This window comes from Bos grunniens, chromosome 11 (assembly GCF_055505025.1).
Source record: "Bos grunniens cultivar Pamir isolate PY7600 chromosome 11, Bosgru_T2T1.0, whole genome shotgun sequence".
Classification (NCBI taxonomy): Eukaryota; Metazoa; Chordata; class Mammalia; order Artiodactyla; family Bovidae; genus Bos; species Bos grunniens.
Window position 1 is genome coordinate 82,267,233 of NC_141175.1, and position 16,369 is coordinate 82,283,601.

Here is a 16,369-nt window from a genome sequence, read left to right on the forward strand (position 1 = left end):
CAGAGTTTCCCCTCCATGCAGTGGGACGGGATTTGGTAGGAATGGAGCACTTGCCAAGGGTGAGGGGAAGGCAGAAATTAGAGACGAAGGCATTGAGAGAGAGTCTAGAATGTCACTGTCCAGTACAGTGGCCACCACGAGCTGCATGTGGCTATTCGAATTTAAATTAATCTACGTGAAAGCCAATTTAAATTTCATTTCCTCAGCCACCCTAGCCACATTTCAAGCACTCAACAGCGATGTGTGGCTTGCGGCTGCCATCTTGGACAGCTCAGACACAGGACATTTTCATCAACACAGTGAGACACGTCTGCCAGTGGGGGAAAATCAAGGCGCAGGGGATGCTGGGAGCTTATTGACCCTGGGGGTGGGTAGGCCAAGGGCCGTGACGGGGACACGTTTGAGAAATGCTCTCGGTGACCTCAAGAGTGAGGAGATGGACATGCCATAGAGGGGAGTCAGGAATCAACCTCCAAGGGGCACAGAAACTCTGAAGGCAGCTTCAGCTCGTCACCCTGACTGAGTGACCAGAGGCCCCAAAGAAGAAGGTGGCGGCCAGAGCAGGTGTCCTTCCTAGCAAAGGGCTCCCAGAGCCATCTCCTAGTGAGAAATGTCATCACTCCCTCCTGCCTCACCTCTAGACTCAGGGCACACCTTTGCACGCTCTAGAATAAAGTTCTCAAACTTTAGCCTGCCTCGGAATCACCTGGAAGCTTGCTAAACCACAGCTAACTAAGTGAAAACTCGAAACACATATACTTTTACTTCGTTTAGGAGTCAACGTTGAAATACAGATATTTGGGTTGTGTTCGTCTGAGGGTTCACTCGCATTTGGCTGTCTGGGTAAATCATTGAGAGGTATTGGACTGGCTTAATCTGGGCACATTTTATAAGCTATAAATGGATCAGCAGAGGGTGATGTGGCGATTTCAGAAGAGACTGGAGGGGGCAGGAAAGAAAGGGAAGGGAAAGGGAGGAAGGAGGGAGTGGGGGCTGGGGGGAGTACTCTTTGTGTTCCCCTACTGAAGTCGCTACCTCATCTCCTCACAATGCCCTAAGAAGTTGGCTCTGAGAGGTTACACAAGGCCCCCCACCCCACCCCCAGCAGACACAGGGTCACTCAGGAATCAGGCTGTACTTCGCGTCTTCCTCCCCTCTCTCCAGCTCTGACTATTTTCGAATGAAATAAGCCTGGGAAGCAGGGAAGGCTCAGGGCTGTGAATACATTTTCTTGTTTTCTGGGCTTATTCGACTTTGACAGGAAGCTTGGCTGAGTGCAGGCATCAGAGCCCTTGCTCTCAATGGTGCTTTTAAGGCATGTCTCACCCAGAATGTAAAGAGTCGCCATCAAAAATGCCAGCAGGCCTTGATGGCCCACTCAGTCCCTGAGGCCCAAGCCCACCTGCCCTCCTCCACCGCCCACCCCTAGCCTGAATCCCCCTCCACACGTCTGGGGAGGGTAGAGAACAACAGATCCTGGGTTGGGAAACCAAGGCTGAGGTTCCCAGCCCAAAAGCTGGCCTCTCATTTCAGGAGGACTATTTTCAGCATTGGGGAAACTATACTTGTAGAACCAGCTTTGAAGACTCTAGAATGACCCTCATTCACAGGTGAGGGCATAGAGGCCCCTCTGGAAAACTTTTGAACGTCTTCTTCCCCGGACCCTTCCCTCTCCAAGTGGTAAAGTCTCACCTCCTCCTTTGCGATCACCCATTCCACCCACAGTATGTCCCCACAGCATAACCACCCTTTGGATGGCTGCTCTTATATTTGGGTAAAACCTCAGACTGTCTCTTCCACTCTCTCCACAACTGCCCAGTGAGGAGGGCAGGGTCCCATTTTATAGATGGCCGAAGGGGTAAAGCAACCACATGGCTGATCACCTGGAGGACTGCCTGTGCCTCCTCCTGATCACAGGGGCAGGCTTTGGCAGCCCGCCACCTCCACTCCCTTCCAAAACACCTCCTGTCTCCTCACCAAGGCCCAGGAGCACCGTTGATTTAGCATTTCCTGCCCTTCCGACAATCAGTGTGCACAAAACAGGCTTTATTTAAACCACTTTTGGAGGGCATCTCTTCTACCCCTTCCTCTGGCTTCAATAAGCCGCTAATCTGAAGCAGGATAAATCATTGGCATTTAACAACCTGATTACAAACATGTTCCTGGTTCCTGTCCCTGCCCTGATGGGAAGCTCATTTCTCAAAGGGTTAATTAACAGCCTTCACACAGGCCGCATTTAGCAACGAGTACAAAGCCACACACATAAATAACGTCTCGAGCGGAAGACGAGGGTGCAGATGGCTTGTGACTTTGCCGTCCAGAGTTTTTAAACCGGTGTGAACCAGGTCCTGTCGGGACCCGGGGCCGTGAGTCAGGGTCAGGCTTCAAGGTGGGCCAGGCCAGAGACACTGGTGGCCAACTCTGTGCTCTGTTGAAAGAAAGTCTTAAAGCAAAACAGAGCACTGAGCCAAGATGTGGGGTGGGGGGGGAGAGAGGGCGGGCCTGGGGTGGGGAATGGGCCTGCTGACTGACCCGGATGGACAGCAGCCAGGGAGGAACCAAACCAGAGACCCAGAGTCCTTCACGGGGCGCTGGGTTTACCAAGGGGGCCTCCACCCAGAGAGTATACCCTGGGGCACAGAGCCCCTTGCAGACCCTGCAGCCGGGGATGCCAAGAGTACCCAGGCTAGGTCAGAGGAACTGTATGGGGCTGGGAAGAAGGCAGAGAGAAGGACAGCCCCGAGGAAGCGGGAAAGTTCTGGAAGTGGTACAGAGGCATCAGCAGTTTTCTGCCCCCTTCGTGGGTAAGCTCTGTTCCTCTGCAAAGCCTTCAACTCCCAAGAGGAGGTACGCAGGACTCACCCGCCCACCATGACGGGGACACATCTCAGATTTTATCAGGGACAACTTTACAGAAACACTGTTGCAAGCAACCTGAAGCCAAAACAGAAGGACACAAATGCCAAGAAACAGAAGGAACGATGTAAATATACGCTGGACATCAATGGAAATGAGAAACCAGAAAAGGCAGAGAAAAGAGGAGATCAGAATGCAAGCCTTCCACATTCTGTCTCTTCCCGTTTTCTGTGTTTCCCTGGTTCCTTATGTTCATCTTCTCAGCCTTTAAATAGATGCCATCCCTCAGCTTTCAGAGTCCCCCCACCATCCTCACCAAACACTCTCCTCCTGGGAGCAGGAGGTGCCATCTGGGGAGGCGGACAGGGAGCACCCAAAGGCGGTCCATTGGAGGTAAGGGCGCCCCCTGAGTGGCAGAGAAGAGCCCCATCTCAGTGGCAACCTGGCTGCCAGTCCTGACCCAGGGCTGAACCTGCCAGGCTCAGGCCAGGGGCTGCCTTCCCGTGCCAGGCTCAGCGCCCTGAGGGTGAGGGAGCAGAGAAAGAGATGGGGGCCAGGGCACACTGGCCGAACAGAGGGGCTCTGTGTCCAGGAGAGGCTGCCTCTCCCTGAGTAATTTTCCAGGGTTTGCCCTTCCCTCACAGAGCTCACACGGGGGCTGCCATCCTCCAGAGGGTTATTCTAGGCCAGTCACCTGTTCGGTGACCCTACCTGCTTTGATTTCGAATCCCCCTCACTCATCCGGCTTTGCTTCTCAAAGTCCCCACACCCATCTCCAGGATATGATACCCCTGAACCCCAAGACACCCAACCCACCCGCTCCAGGCCCAGCTCTCGGGTCGTTCTGGGAAGTCCCAAAGGCGCCATTGTTGCTGGGCTGAGGCCAGCATTTCTGTTTTCTCAGAAGGATCAAAGCCGCGTCCCAACCCTGCCAGGAGGAAGCAGTTGTGACTCGTGCAAATATCTGCAGTCCATTTGGGATTTTACTGTGGTGAGAAATAAATACACAGCCATCTGCAGATGATGGAAATATGACTTAAGTAACTTTTTGGTCGAGGCTATTGGGCCAGAGCCCAGATGGAAATAAGACCTTGTATCTCAGTCTCCACTGCACACTTGAAAAAAAAAGGAAAAAGCAGAGGGGAAGGGGGAAAAAAAAAAGTTGATGAAAGCTGAAGCTCAAAATGGAGTGTGCTCTATTACTTGGCCTGAGAAGGGAAAAATAAACACCAAACAGCTCCTCCATTCAAGTGTGTGTTATCTGGCTCATCCTCGCTGAGAATTCCCTCTCCTCCCTCCTCTGCCCAGGAATTACCGCGCCTACAAACAGCCCCACGCCCACCCCTAACCCAGGGCAGGCAGACAATGGGCCAGAAAACCAGGCTGGACCAAGACCTCTCCCTGCAGCCCCCAGAGGCCGTAAGATTGAGAAACACAAGGCTATTTTTAAAGTCCTATTTGTCTACCCACGTCGGCTCTGTGAGCCTGAGAAATGGTATCATTTGTGGGAGATGGCACTGATTTCTTTTTTAACTTGCTCAAAGGCACATTTTTGCAAATTTGAGAAAAGCCAAAAAGGCAACAGTTTGCAAGGGTGACCTCTCCCCTGGCTTGCCCTCCTGCCCTGCAGAAAGGACTCAGGTGTATGTGGGAGCGCAGCCCCCTGCGGCTGTGCCCTGGTCTGTGGCAGGCACAGGCCCCCAGATCCAGGCCCAAGGAAGTGGAGTGAAAGATCTGGACATACAGGAGAGCTGGCGAAAGAGGAAGGAGCAAGGGAGCAAGAGAGAGGTGGGACCCGAGCGTGGTGGGGCACTCCGTCTGTGGCACAGCTCTGCTCTGGGAGGCCCCATTTGATGGAGGGGATAAACAACCACCTGCCCTGGAGAGAGAAAAGGGTAACAGGTCACACACAGAGGAAACGGCTTCTCAATACCATCCAGCCCCCTAAGTCTGTGCACAGATGCTTCAAGCAGCTGGTGTGTCTGGGGGCCAAGAGGGTGCTTCCAGGTGGGTCTACCAGGCTGAGGCGGACCTTGGACTCTGGGCTGCAAAGATCCAATGGCAATAACGAGAGCCTCTCTGTTCTTGAGATCTCTAAAGGTTTTTTTCCTGTGAGGACACAACCCCACCAAGGCTTCAGAGGCCTCCCCACTACCCACTGCCAGGACCAAGAGATGGAGAAAGATGGATGGATGACGAGAAAGAAAGAGATTTCTCCGTCTGCAGTGAGACGGAGAAGAAGAGGAAGCAGAAGCATAAAGATGCAGAGATGGGAAGATATAATTTGAGGAAGAGTGAGGAGATTTGTCTCTGTCGATCCCCTACCCCAGCTCATATCGCTGATGCTGGATGGAGGGGGACTGTTCACGAGGACCACAACAGAGGGACATGCTCTGTGGACCATTTCCTTTCTCCAACGGGTCCATGGCCCATAGCCTCGAGGTATGGTAAGCACGAAGTCTCCAGCTGCTGCCTGAACACCATGAGAAGCTGCTGTCCCCGCTTCTTCCCCGCCCGGGGACACAGCTCAGTCCACGCTCACTCAGATTTCTCCTGTGTGCACTGGCTGCACAGCCTTGAACGGTTCTCTGGTTCTCTTCGTTTCTCAGTCCTCTCACACACAAAAAGGAGATAGTACCTTCCTCCCTGGGGCGTTTCGAGTATTACTTGACATAGCATGTACGTGCGTGTGTGTAAATGCTTCACACAGACTTGGCACACAGTGAGGGCCTGATACATGGCAGCCTTAATGCATGTAGCCTGTGGTCCATAAATGGTGGGTATTGTTGCTGGTGTTCCCAGGAGACGGGCGGGGCTGGGAGAGTGCTGGAGGCAGGATGGGGAGGCAGAGGAGTCTAGGGAGAGGGGGCCAGAGGAAGGTGATGCAGAATGCGCGGAACCATATGTTCCAAAGCTGGATGTACCCAGAGATCACCCTGACCCATCTGTGGCACCCCTAGTGCTGACCCTAACGTGGACCCCATGCAGGGTCCGAGACTAGGAGAGCCGGGCTCCCCTGCTGCATGTCCCTGGTTCCACGGCTGCCCAGGCTGGGACCACTGGTCAGCCTCCCATCAAACCCTAAGCCCCCCCACCCCCACCCTGGGGATGTCTTCCCTTTGGTGGTTTGGAACACGCAGCGCCGAGAGGAGCAGAACAGCAGCCAGATGGGCCAGCAGGCGACTCGAGGCCTACCCCGGCCCTCAGTGCATCAGGGAAGAGCAAGAAACCAAGCAGAGTCGGTCATCCTGGCTGAACCGTCTCATGTGAAAAGGCTCCCAGCACCCCTGCATCACTGGATGGAGTCTGAGCCTTCTGTCCCAGGAAGGGACAGAGTCTGATCCTTCAAGAAGCCCAGTTCTGGGGAGGGGACAGAACATCATCCCTCATTACAGCCTTCAAGAAGCACCCCCATTCCCCACCTAAGCTGACCCAAAGCCTGCTCTGCCTCCCCAGCTGCCGTGTGGGGACACAGGCACAGCCCCCACCTCCCTCCCAGAGAGGGACCCCAGCAGCAACACTTTCCCCATCTCAGAAGGGAAGTAGAGGATGGGGAATCAGACTGTGCAGGCTGCCGGGAGGAAGTCCTGAGACCTGAGTTGTCATCCTGGCTCGATCCCTTTGCAAAAGTCACTCATCCTCTCAGAGCTTCATGTTCCTCCTCCAGAAAATGGGAATAATAATCTTTACATGTTGGGGAGACAATAGCACATATCTAAGCACTTACATAACACTCCAACCCGTTCCTTTCGTGGGTGGGGAATTAGAGCAATTGGGTGTGTGTTCGTTGGCAACCTAAAGACTTCGGCTTTCAGCAGGGCTGGATGTTTGCATTGAAACTTCTCACTGGGAGGCAGATAAAATCAAGAGGCTGGTCCTTCCAGAACCTTGAGGGTGCGTGGCGGATGAAAGCGCTACTTCTGGAACAAGATGGCATGTCCCCTGACTAGGTTAACTCTCTATACCTCAATTTGCTCATCTGTAAACGGGGATGATAAGAGCTCCCCAGGCATTTGGTTAGAGGTAATGCTAAAGCTGAAACTCCAGTACTTTGGCCACCTCATGCGAAGAGTTGACTCATTGGAAAAGACTCTGATGCTGGGAGGGATTGGGGGCAGGAGGAGAAGGGGACGATGGAGGATGAGATGGCTGGATGGCATCACTGACTCGATGGACATGAGTCTGAGTAACTCCGGGAGTTGGTGATGGACAGGGAGGCCTGGCGTGCTGCGATTCATGGGGTCGCAAAGAGTCAGACATGACTGAGCGACTGAACTGAACTGAACTGAACTGAGGATTACATAAAGCAGTCCACCTGGATCCTTCAGCACAGCAAATACTCAGCAGCAAATACTCAGGGCAGGTGGTCAGTTATGGTAAAGGCACACAACAGAGACACCTTCTAGGAACTGATGGGGAGAGACTGCCAAGATGCATGTTGAGTGGAAAGCATGGCGTGTAAGATGCTACCATCTGGGCAGGGAGTGAGGAAATCAGACCACGTGCCCGATTTGCTTGGATTTACGGAAGGGTATCCTAGCCTAAGGATCTTCCCTAGTGGCCAGACTATAAAGAATCTGCCTGTAATGCAGGAGACCTAGGTTCGATCCCTGGGTCAGGAAGATCCCCTGGATGAGGAAATGGTTAACCACCCCCCACCCCCGCCCCGTCCAGTATCCTTGCCTGGAGAATCCCATGGACAGAGGAGCCTGGCGGGCTACAGTCCATAGGGTTGCAAGAGTCGAACATGACTTGGCGAATAAACCACTACCACCATCCTGGAAGGATACCTAAGAAACTAGTCAACGGGGTTACTTGTGTTGGGAGAATGAAAGGGGATGGAGTGGGGCAGCAGGCCTTTGGACTATACACATCTTCATGCGATTCTGATCCATCACCCATGTGAGCGAATTACCTATTACAAAATACTTTCAGTTAACATAAACGCGTGAGCTACTTATACTATTATTCTGTCTGAGCTTCAGTTTCTTCCCTAAATGAGGAAGGTGCTCTGTGCCTCATCCGCCTGACTAGGGTTTCATAGGGATTCAAAGAGAAAGTGAATTCACAAGTGCCCTGAGAAAGACTGGGATGAGGAGGAGGAAGGGGAGGAGGTGGAAGAAGGAGGGCAGGGATGGGACGTGCCCAGTGGGAGAATCACTGAGCCGTTGTCCCAGGAGCTAAGCCACGCCAGCTGGACACATATTGCTCTGGCCTCAGCCTTTGGCCTCTTTCCTCAAACACCCATGGTTTAAATGGGGCCCCTCGTCCTGCCAAACATTTCAGGGGAGGTGGATGCAGGTGGGTGGGGGCCAAGGGTAGGACTCATGGGCACCTGCATATGACCCTTGACCACTGGCCAGAGTGTTGGGAGCAGGAAGGGGCGCTGGGAGTGGAGTTGTGAGATGGATGAGACATTGCAAAAGGAAACGCAAGATTCTGCCCAGCAACGGCTCAGAGAGACCCGACCTTGCCAAGGGTGTGGCTTGTGTGAAAGGAGATGGAGAGAGTCATCTCATTTATCATCACCCCCAACAGTTCTGTCATGGATTCGATTACCATCCAGATGAGGAAACTGAGGCTCAGAATTTCGGGTGTGTTTATAGTCACAGCCACGAAGTAGCTCAGATCCAGACGCAGGCAGCGCCCCTCCATTTCAGTACCGCTCCACCCTAGCTGGTAACCCAGACACGCTGGCCACTTTCTAGGTGACCCCATTATAGCAACAGAACAAAAATCACTAGAGCTTAGCTCAGAAATGGCAGCAGCAGCATTGTCGGTGGCTGAAGTGTCCCCGCTCCAGGAGGTTTCCACACCTATTAGATACCCAGACCCTGCAGGTAGAGCCTGGGAAGGGCCAGACTTGGGAATCCCTCAGGACCCCATGCCCCTGAAATTTCAGGGGCACGAGGCTGGGAGAATGAAAGTGCTTTTCATGGAATCCCAACAGGAAACCCACGAGAACATTCCTGCCCTGAGGATTCCAACAGGAAAACCACGAGAACATTCCTGCTCGTGGGATTCCAACAGGAAAACCAAAAGAACATTTCTCCTTGTGGGGTTCCAGTTGGGAGTCAGAGTCCATGTTCCCTGCTTAACAGGCTGGCCAGTGGGTGGAGGGGTGGAGGGGAAGACTTGCCTGCCCTCACCAGAGGTCCCCAGCCCCTCAGACACACTCAAAGATTCCTCTGGCCTCTCTGGGATGGGGTGGGCCATTTGAGAACTGGCCTGCCTGGCTCCCAGTCCTCCTGTCTTTGCTCCAAGTGGCTGACCTATTACCCAGGTTCCATGCAGAACATATGGGCCTGTGTTCCTCCAAGGGTCTTTGTAATCAGGGTGAGGGCTTGTGAGCAAGTAGAAAACGTATCTTAAATTTAACTGCCTCTTGAGGTGCCTCAGTCAACAGTGGGGTGCACTTGAAGAAATCTGGGACACAGCTGATTCTGCCCACCTTCCTCCAAATAGCTATTGTGTCCCACCATCAGGACCCGCCTAAAACTACAGGCTGAGAAGGGTCCTGAGGACAGGTTCTTGGCCCCAAGAAATTCCTATTGTAGTGGAGAAGCTGGGAGGCAATCCAACAGGAAGTGCTTCTAGAGTGCTGAAAGAGAAATGACTGCTAACCCCAGGCGTTATCAAAGCAAACCGTGTTCGTGGAGTACCTATCATGTGTCAGGCACTGTCTTGGGCTTCAAGGCAGAGTGACAAAGCTCCTCCTCCCAAAAAACCATTGCCTGATGGGAGAGATCAACAAATAAATGACTACCTCACAGTGGGAGGAGAGTTAAAATCAAGGTTTGCTCAGGATGCCGAGAAGAAGGGAAGGCTTCCTGGAGGAAGTGATACTCTAGCACGCTGAGGAGTTCAGCTGGAAGTGCAGTGGGACTTTAGGGGTGGGACTGGGAGGTGGTGGGGTTTGACATAAACCTCAGTAACCATGGTTAGGATTTGGGTTATAGAACAGTGAGAAGACCTTAATAAAGGCAGGGACGGGGCACGGAAGAGTAGGTTTTGGACATAGGACAGCAGATGCAGACATCAGTGGGGTGGATCTGAAGGGGAGAGCTGGGAAGGACGGAGGTCCCAGAGAGCTGGAAGAGCTGTGGGTCAAGATGGGACATGTTCCTTCACTCAGTGAAGGAGAGAGTCAGTGAATGTGGGCAGAGGAGAGGGTTGCCCTCAGGAAGATGGGAGGGAATCCAGACTTTGAAGGGGTTGCAGAGCACTGGGAGGGAAGAGTGTGACATTTGGAAAATGAAAGAAATTCTGAGTGAGATCCCAGGGCCTTTTCATCTGCAACCATCCAGACACCCCAGCCCCACATCATGGAGTGGAACATTATGTTCCATACGAAGCCTCAGGGCTGATCCAAGCAGGCTAGCAGTGACGCGGAGCAGCTGAGGCCAAGGCAGAAGGGAATGGGTCCCTCAAGCCATCCAGCCAGCCAACAGGAGAGGTGGTGGCTGGAGAATCAGAGGCAACGGCAGGGATACACATGGCAGTGTCAAATTGTGGGGCCAAGAGCTGAAACCCACAACCAGGGTCAGGGTGGGGGAAGGACAGATCTGCCTCCAGAAGGAAGGAGGAGCCTGTGGGCCTGAACTAAGTGGAAGAGGGTCAGGGGGGCAGGAGGGAGGGGCCATGGTGGGCAACATCTAAAGCAGTGGTGTGCCAGAGCAGACTTCACGGGCTTCAAGAGCGGATCGTTAAATGCCAGTAAACTCGCAAGAAATTTGTTTCAATGTTGGCGAAATCAGCCACAAAGCAGGTGTACCATGGAAATGGGAAAATGCTATTACCAACCCGGGCACCATTTTTTCCTTTCTCAGAGAGATGGCTGAGACCTGGGCCCGCGAGCCCAGGGTCTGGCCTTTCTCCACCATGCAGTTTTGTGCTGCTGTGGCCTCACTTGCAAATGACAGTTCTCAGCCCTGCCGGGGCAGGAGGTGGGGGTGGTCATCTAAACAAGCACAGCTGGATGATGCTCTTTAGGCAAAAGCATTACAGAGAGCATCACAAATGGCTTTCCTAGCCTCTCCCTGGATGTCTGATCTAAATTTAGGTCCTTTTAGTCTATGCTGAATCCCAGCCACAGCCTTTCCTTCCTTCCTGCAGGCTCTTTGGAGACGGCCATAAGGAAGGCCCTGCTGGAAGGCGGCTGACCTTTGTTGTTTCACCTGCGAGTTTGGATGTGGCTTTTGGGCCAAAGTCCCCCCAAACCTCCCCTGTGCCTCCTCCAACTACCCCTTCCCTCGTGCTCAGAAACTTGCAGTGGCTCCCTAATCCTCTCCTGATGTTCCAGACGCCCCACCCCTGCCTAAGGCCATCCCCTTTTGGATCCACGATGATGACACCACTCTTTGCTCGATGTCCTTCCACATCAGGACACCTCAGGCATGTCCCTACCCTCTCCAGGGCTTATCTGTGCTCTAAGGATGATGTCTATAATAGACCCTGTGTGATTTTTCTGTAGGTAATAGAAACTGACCAACAGGGACATCAACCATAACAGAGTTTCCTACCAAGAAGTCTAGAGGTGGGTAGTTATCTAGCTGGTTTGGAAACTTCAAGATGCCAGTGCTCTGGATCAGGGTCCAAATGGTCTCCCTCATGGTTGCAAAATGGCTGCCACAGCTCCATATATCACATCTTCAGACTTCCTCCAATGTCTGGATGTAGGGTGATAGTAAAAGTGGAAAGAGCTGTCTTGTGTGCTTTCCTTATTTGATCAGGGATGAAAAATCTTTCTCAGAAGCTTTTCTATCACGATTCCCCACAACTCCCAGCAATTTTTTCCTAGATCTTGTTAGCCAGAACTGAGAATGTCCTTTAGATGGCCAACAAACATGGTGTTTAGAGAGTATCTGAAGATCAGACACAATGGCCATGAATGTATTACCTGTTGTTAGGAGAGCGCACCACCTCCCAGACTCCTGCTCTGTCTCCTGACTGGTCACCCTGAGGTTGTAGAGGCATCCTCTTCCCTAGGGGTTACTCTTCACCCTGAAACAACAGTGCGTGAATAGGCTTGAGTCCAATTAAGTGCAATTGCATTGATGATTCCAAGAGCAGAAAGAAGGTCTGAGTCTTGTCACAGACAATCTGCAAATCTGTATTGGCCTCCCTGTATGTCCAGCCCAGGGGAGGCCAGAGCCTGTCCCTTGTACACTAATCATCTGGGTAATCTTGCCTGAAAATGAGAGTTACATGGAAAAACTTTTTAAAGTCTCCTTGCTCAAAAAAACTCAAAACCCCAGTCTAATCATGAGAGAACCTAACAGACAAGTTTGATATCCCTGACAAGTTTTCCTGTCAAGGTTCTCAGAAGCAAGGACAGGCAGAGAAAATGCCATGTCCCTGAGTGGACATGATAACGCAATGCAATATAGTATCCTGGATGGGCTCCTGGGATGGAAAAAGAACATTAGATTAACCAAAGGGGGCCTTGAATATAGCATGGACTTCAGTTAGTAATAATCTTAATCTATCAACACTTGTTCATTAATTTTAACAAGGTACCACACTAATGCATGATGCTAGCACTAGAGAAACTATGCAGGGTATATACAGGATATATAGGAACTCTTTTTACCATATGTTCAGTTTTGATATAAATCTAAGATTGGTCTAAAAAATAAAGTGTAATATATATATATATATATATATATATATATATATATATATATATATATATATATATCTCCAGGCCTGCACTGCAGACCAATGACATCAAACCACGGATAGGGGAGCTTCAGGGCCGCCCCGTTCAGGTTTCAGCTCCCTCATTTTCTTAGCATCTCTTGGATTCCCTGCCAGTGACTGTCTTCCCTTCCACTTCTTCCCAGCAAATGGCACAGCAACCTGATCTCCAGGCTTTTCCCTCCCTGGCACAACTCTGGGACTAACCCTGGGCTCCTACCTGGCTCTTCCCCCAGAGAGTCTCCAGCAGGAATCAAGTTCCCAGGTAGGAATCACAGTGAGGGGCAGAGACTCATGTTAGGCATGCTGGCTGCTTCTGGAGGCAGGTCCCCTGTTTTTGCCCAAACTTCATTCGATGAGAATGAAGAGGAATATGGTTACACAGGAAGTGTCTGAAAGCTGAGGGAGAAAGCTGCATCTCTTGGAGATCTAAAGTCAGAGTTTATACAGAATAGAGTTAGGAGAACTGCAAATTTTGCATAAGATTCTTCCCGAAGAATGTTGACAATTTAGAGGAATAAGCTATGAACACAGGTTTTGGGGCCAGACACATTTCAAATTCGAGTTCTGCTGCTTATTAGCTGAGTGATGTTTACATCAATCAGGATAGGCTGTTATGCTACAAGAACAAATAACCCCAAAATGGCAGTGGTTTAAAGCAACAAAGTTCTGCTCAGGGACACAAAGCCTTGTTGCACGTCTGGGTGGCTCTGTGCAGCTGCTCTCCATGTGAAGACCCTGTGGTGTGCCTCCAGACTGACACAGCCTTCCCCACTCACCACGGAGCAGGCAGAGAAATGGGGGTCAGGCACCAGTGATTCACTGCTGCCACGGAAAGGGACCCATATCATTCTATTCATATGAAAGTCAAATTACCTCATCTAACTTCAAGAGGACCAGGAAGCACCATCCTCCCATGTTCTGGGAAGGAGAAGGGAACTCAGTGCTGGTGAGTAATAATAATGTTTTCCACAACTTCGCGCTAGTGGTAAAGAACCCTCTGGCCAATGCAGGAGACACAAGAGATGTGGGTTCAATCCCTGGGTCAAGAAGATCCCCTGAAGGAGGGCATGGCAACCAACTCCAGTATTCTTGCCTGGAGAATCCCATGGACTGAGGAGACTGGCAGGCTACATAGTCCATAGGGTCACAAAGAGCTGGACACGACTGAAGCGACTTAGCAGGCAGGCAGGACACAATTTCAAGTACTTTAACCTGTTTCCACATCAATCTGCTCACCTGTAAAATGGAGACAATGATATTTTCCATAGAAGGTTGTTGTGGGGATTGAATAAGGTCTTCAGGCTAGCCATTCCAAGTATGCAGTCCTCATGACAAACTGATTGGCTCAGGATGGACACACCTCAGTGACGCCAATCAGAAGTTTCTTTTTTAATTAAAACATTTTTATATTACTTTGAATTTATTTATTTAAATATTGGTTTTTGTTGCACTGTACAGTATGTGGGATCTTAGTTCCCTGACCAGGGATTGAACCCATGCTCCTTGCAGTAGAATTGTGGAGTCTTAACCACTGGACCACCAAGGAAGTCCCCAGAGTTTTGCTTAAGATTTCTTTATGGAAGCTGGACAGACTTTATCTTCCTCTGAGATACTGAGTGATGAGATCAAGACGGTTTGTAGCTCTCATACATAATGAGCAATTGTTTTTTGTCTTGATAGAAAATAAATTACAGAAACTATGAGAGTCCCTGAACTCCATTTAACCTAAGACTAAGTGGCACCCCACTCCAGTACTCTTGGCCTGGAAGATCCCATGGACAGGGGAGCCTGGTAGGCTGCAGTCCATGGGGTCTCTGGGAGTCGGACACGACTGAGCGACTTCACTTTCAATTTTCACTTTCATGCATTGGAGAAGGAAATGGCAACCCACTCCAGTGTTCTTGCCTGGAGAATCCCAGGGACGGGGGAGCCTGGTGGGCTGCCGTCCATGGGGTTGCATAGAGTCAGACACGACTGAAGCGACTTAGCAGCAGCATCAGCAAGTAGCACCTAAGGAGGTTTCCTAGAGCAACTGCCACATTGACTAAAAAATACCATTTATTCCCACAGAATTGATGAGATTCAGTTCAATGGATTCATGGAACCCAGTGATTTCCCTGCATAATTTGTAACAATTTATAATTAAATGCATGGAGATCCATTTAAGGTAAAAGAAACGTTGCTTTTTTAATTTCCCCAAATAAATTACATCTAGCTAAAATCTGCCTTTGTCATGATGATAGGCAGTGGATAAAGAAAGTTGTATTGAATAGAAGGACCCCAGGCTAAGCCTGGCCCATGAAGACGGACGGCAGAGGCTTAATCATCAATGCATGGTGGTCCCTATTGTCACCCACATGGTCCATGCAGAGCGGGTAACTTGACTCTGAGGAAGACCTGGCCTGGGGACCTTTCTCAAGGTTTCTGAGCCTCAGCACCTGGGGTTCAGTTTCCCAAGGCACAGAACAGCCCCTCCTCCGCCCAGGGCCACACCTCAGCAATTCTTGGGGGCTGATCTCTGGGCTTCATGCCCCATAGAACCCCCAACACTTCTCCTCTGCAGTCCAAGAAGGCCCACACTTCCTACAGGCCATGCACCTCTTGGCCCTCTGGACATCCACCCTGTTTAACCACCTGATGGGCACAGGCCCTCCAAATCACAGGGCAGCCCACCCCAGCCTGACAACTTCTCCATTTGGCCGGAAACACAGACCAAAGACTGTTATTTCCCTCCTGCTGATAAGGAAAGCTCAAACCTCAAGAACTCAAAAGCCGGGCTTTCCAGAAGGGTAAAGGAAAAGGCACACACTCCTTCTTTTATCCTGATAAGCCAGCAATCTGAAAAGTAGAAAAATTAGACCCCATTTCTTGACAGTTTGTTCTGTTGCTTTATATTGGCATCAGGCCCAACTGCCAAATATATTCATATTAGGTTGGTACAAAAGTTAACTGCAGGTTTTGCATTGTTGAAATTTGCCATTTGGTATTAGAACACATTCTTAAATAAATGTGGTTATGCTATACAGCTTTTTAACGTGCACTTCTGGCTTTATGTATTTTTGTTAATGACTTATTAGTGCTGTTTATTTTAGACTATGGAAATGATGTTAGACAAAAAGCAAATTCAAGTGATTTTCTTATTTGAGTTCAAAATGGATCGTAAAGCAGCAGAGACAACTCATAACATCAACAATGCATTTGGCCCAGGAACTGCTAATGAACATACAGTGCGGTGGTTAAAGAAGTTTTGCAAAGGAGACGAGAGCTTTGAGGATGAGGAGTGTAGTGGCTGGACATGGGAAGTTGACTACAACCAACTGAGGGCAATCATCAAAGATGATCCTCTTACAACTACTGGAGAAGCTGCCAAAGAACTCGGTGTTGACCATTCTACAGTCTTTCAGCGTTTGAAGCAAACTGGAAAGTTGAAAAAGCTTGATAAGTGGGAGCTTCCTGAGCTAACCAAAAACAACAAAAAATCATCACTTTCAAGTATTGTCTTCTCTTATTTTATGAAACAACAGTGAACCATTTCAGGATCGGATTGTGACATGTAAAGAAAAGTGGATCGTATACAACAACCAGTGATGACCAACTCAATGGTTAGACCAAGGAGAAGCTTCAAAGCACCTCTCAAAGCTGAACTTGCATCAGAAAAAGGTCATGGTCACTGTTTGGCCGTGTGCTGCCCGTCTGATCCACTGGAGCTTTCTGAATCCTGGTGACACCACTACATCTGAGAAGTGTGCTCAGCGAGTCGATGAGACTCACTTAAAACCGCAAGACCCGCGGCAAGTCAACAGAAAGGGCC

General features: G+C 50.5%; 1 long non-coding RNA gene across 14 annotated transcripts in view; it reads right to left on the reverse strand.

Moving 5' to 3' along the window:
• LOC147363429 (uncharacterized) overlaps nucleotides 1-16,369 on the reverse strand; it is a 147,345-nt gene that overhangs the window by 14,007 nt on the left and 116,969 nt on the right. For 13 of the 14 annotated variants that reach the window (XR_015137082.1, XR_015137074.1, XR_015137075.1 and 10 more), the window contains one exon: nucleotides 11,756-11,859. This is a non-coding gene — a long non-coding RNA (uncharacterized LOC147363429). Of the gene's footprint in view, nucleotides 1-11,755; nucleotides 11,860-12,775; nucleotides 12,910-16,369 lie in introns of those variants that run through there. The other variant, XR_015137078.1, reaches the window with a different exon arrangement.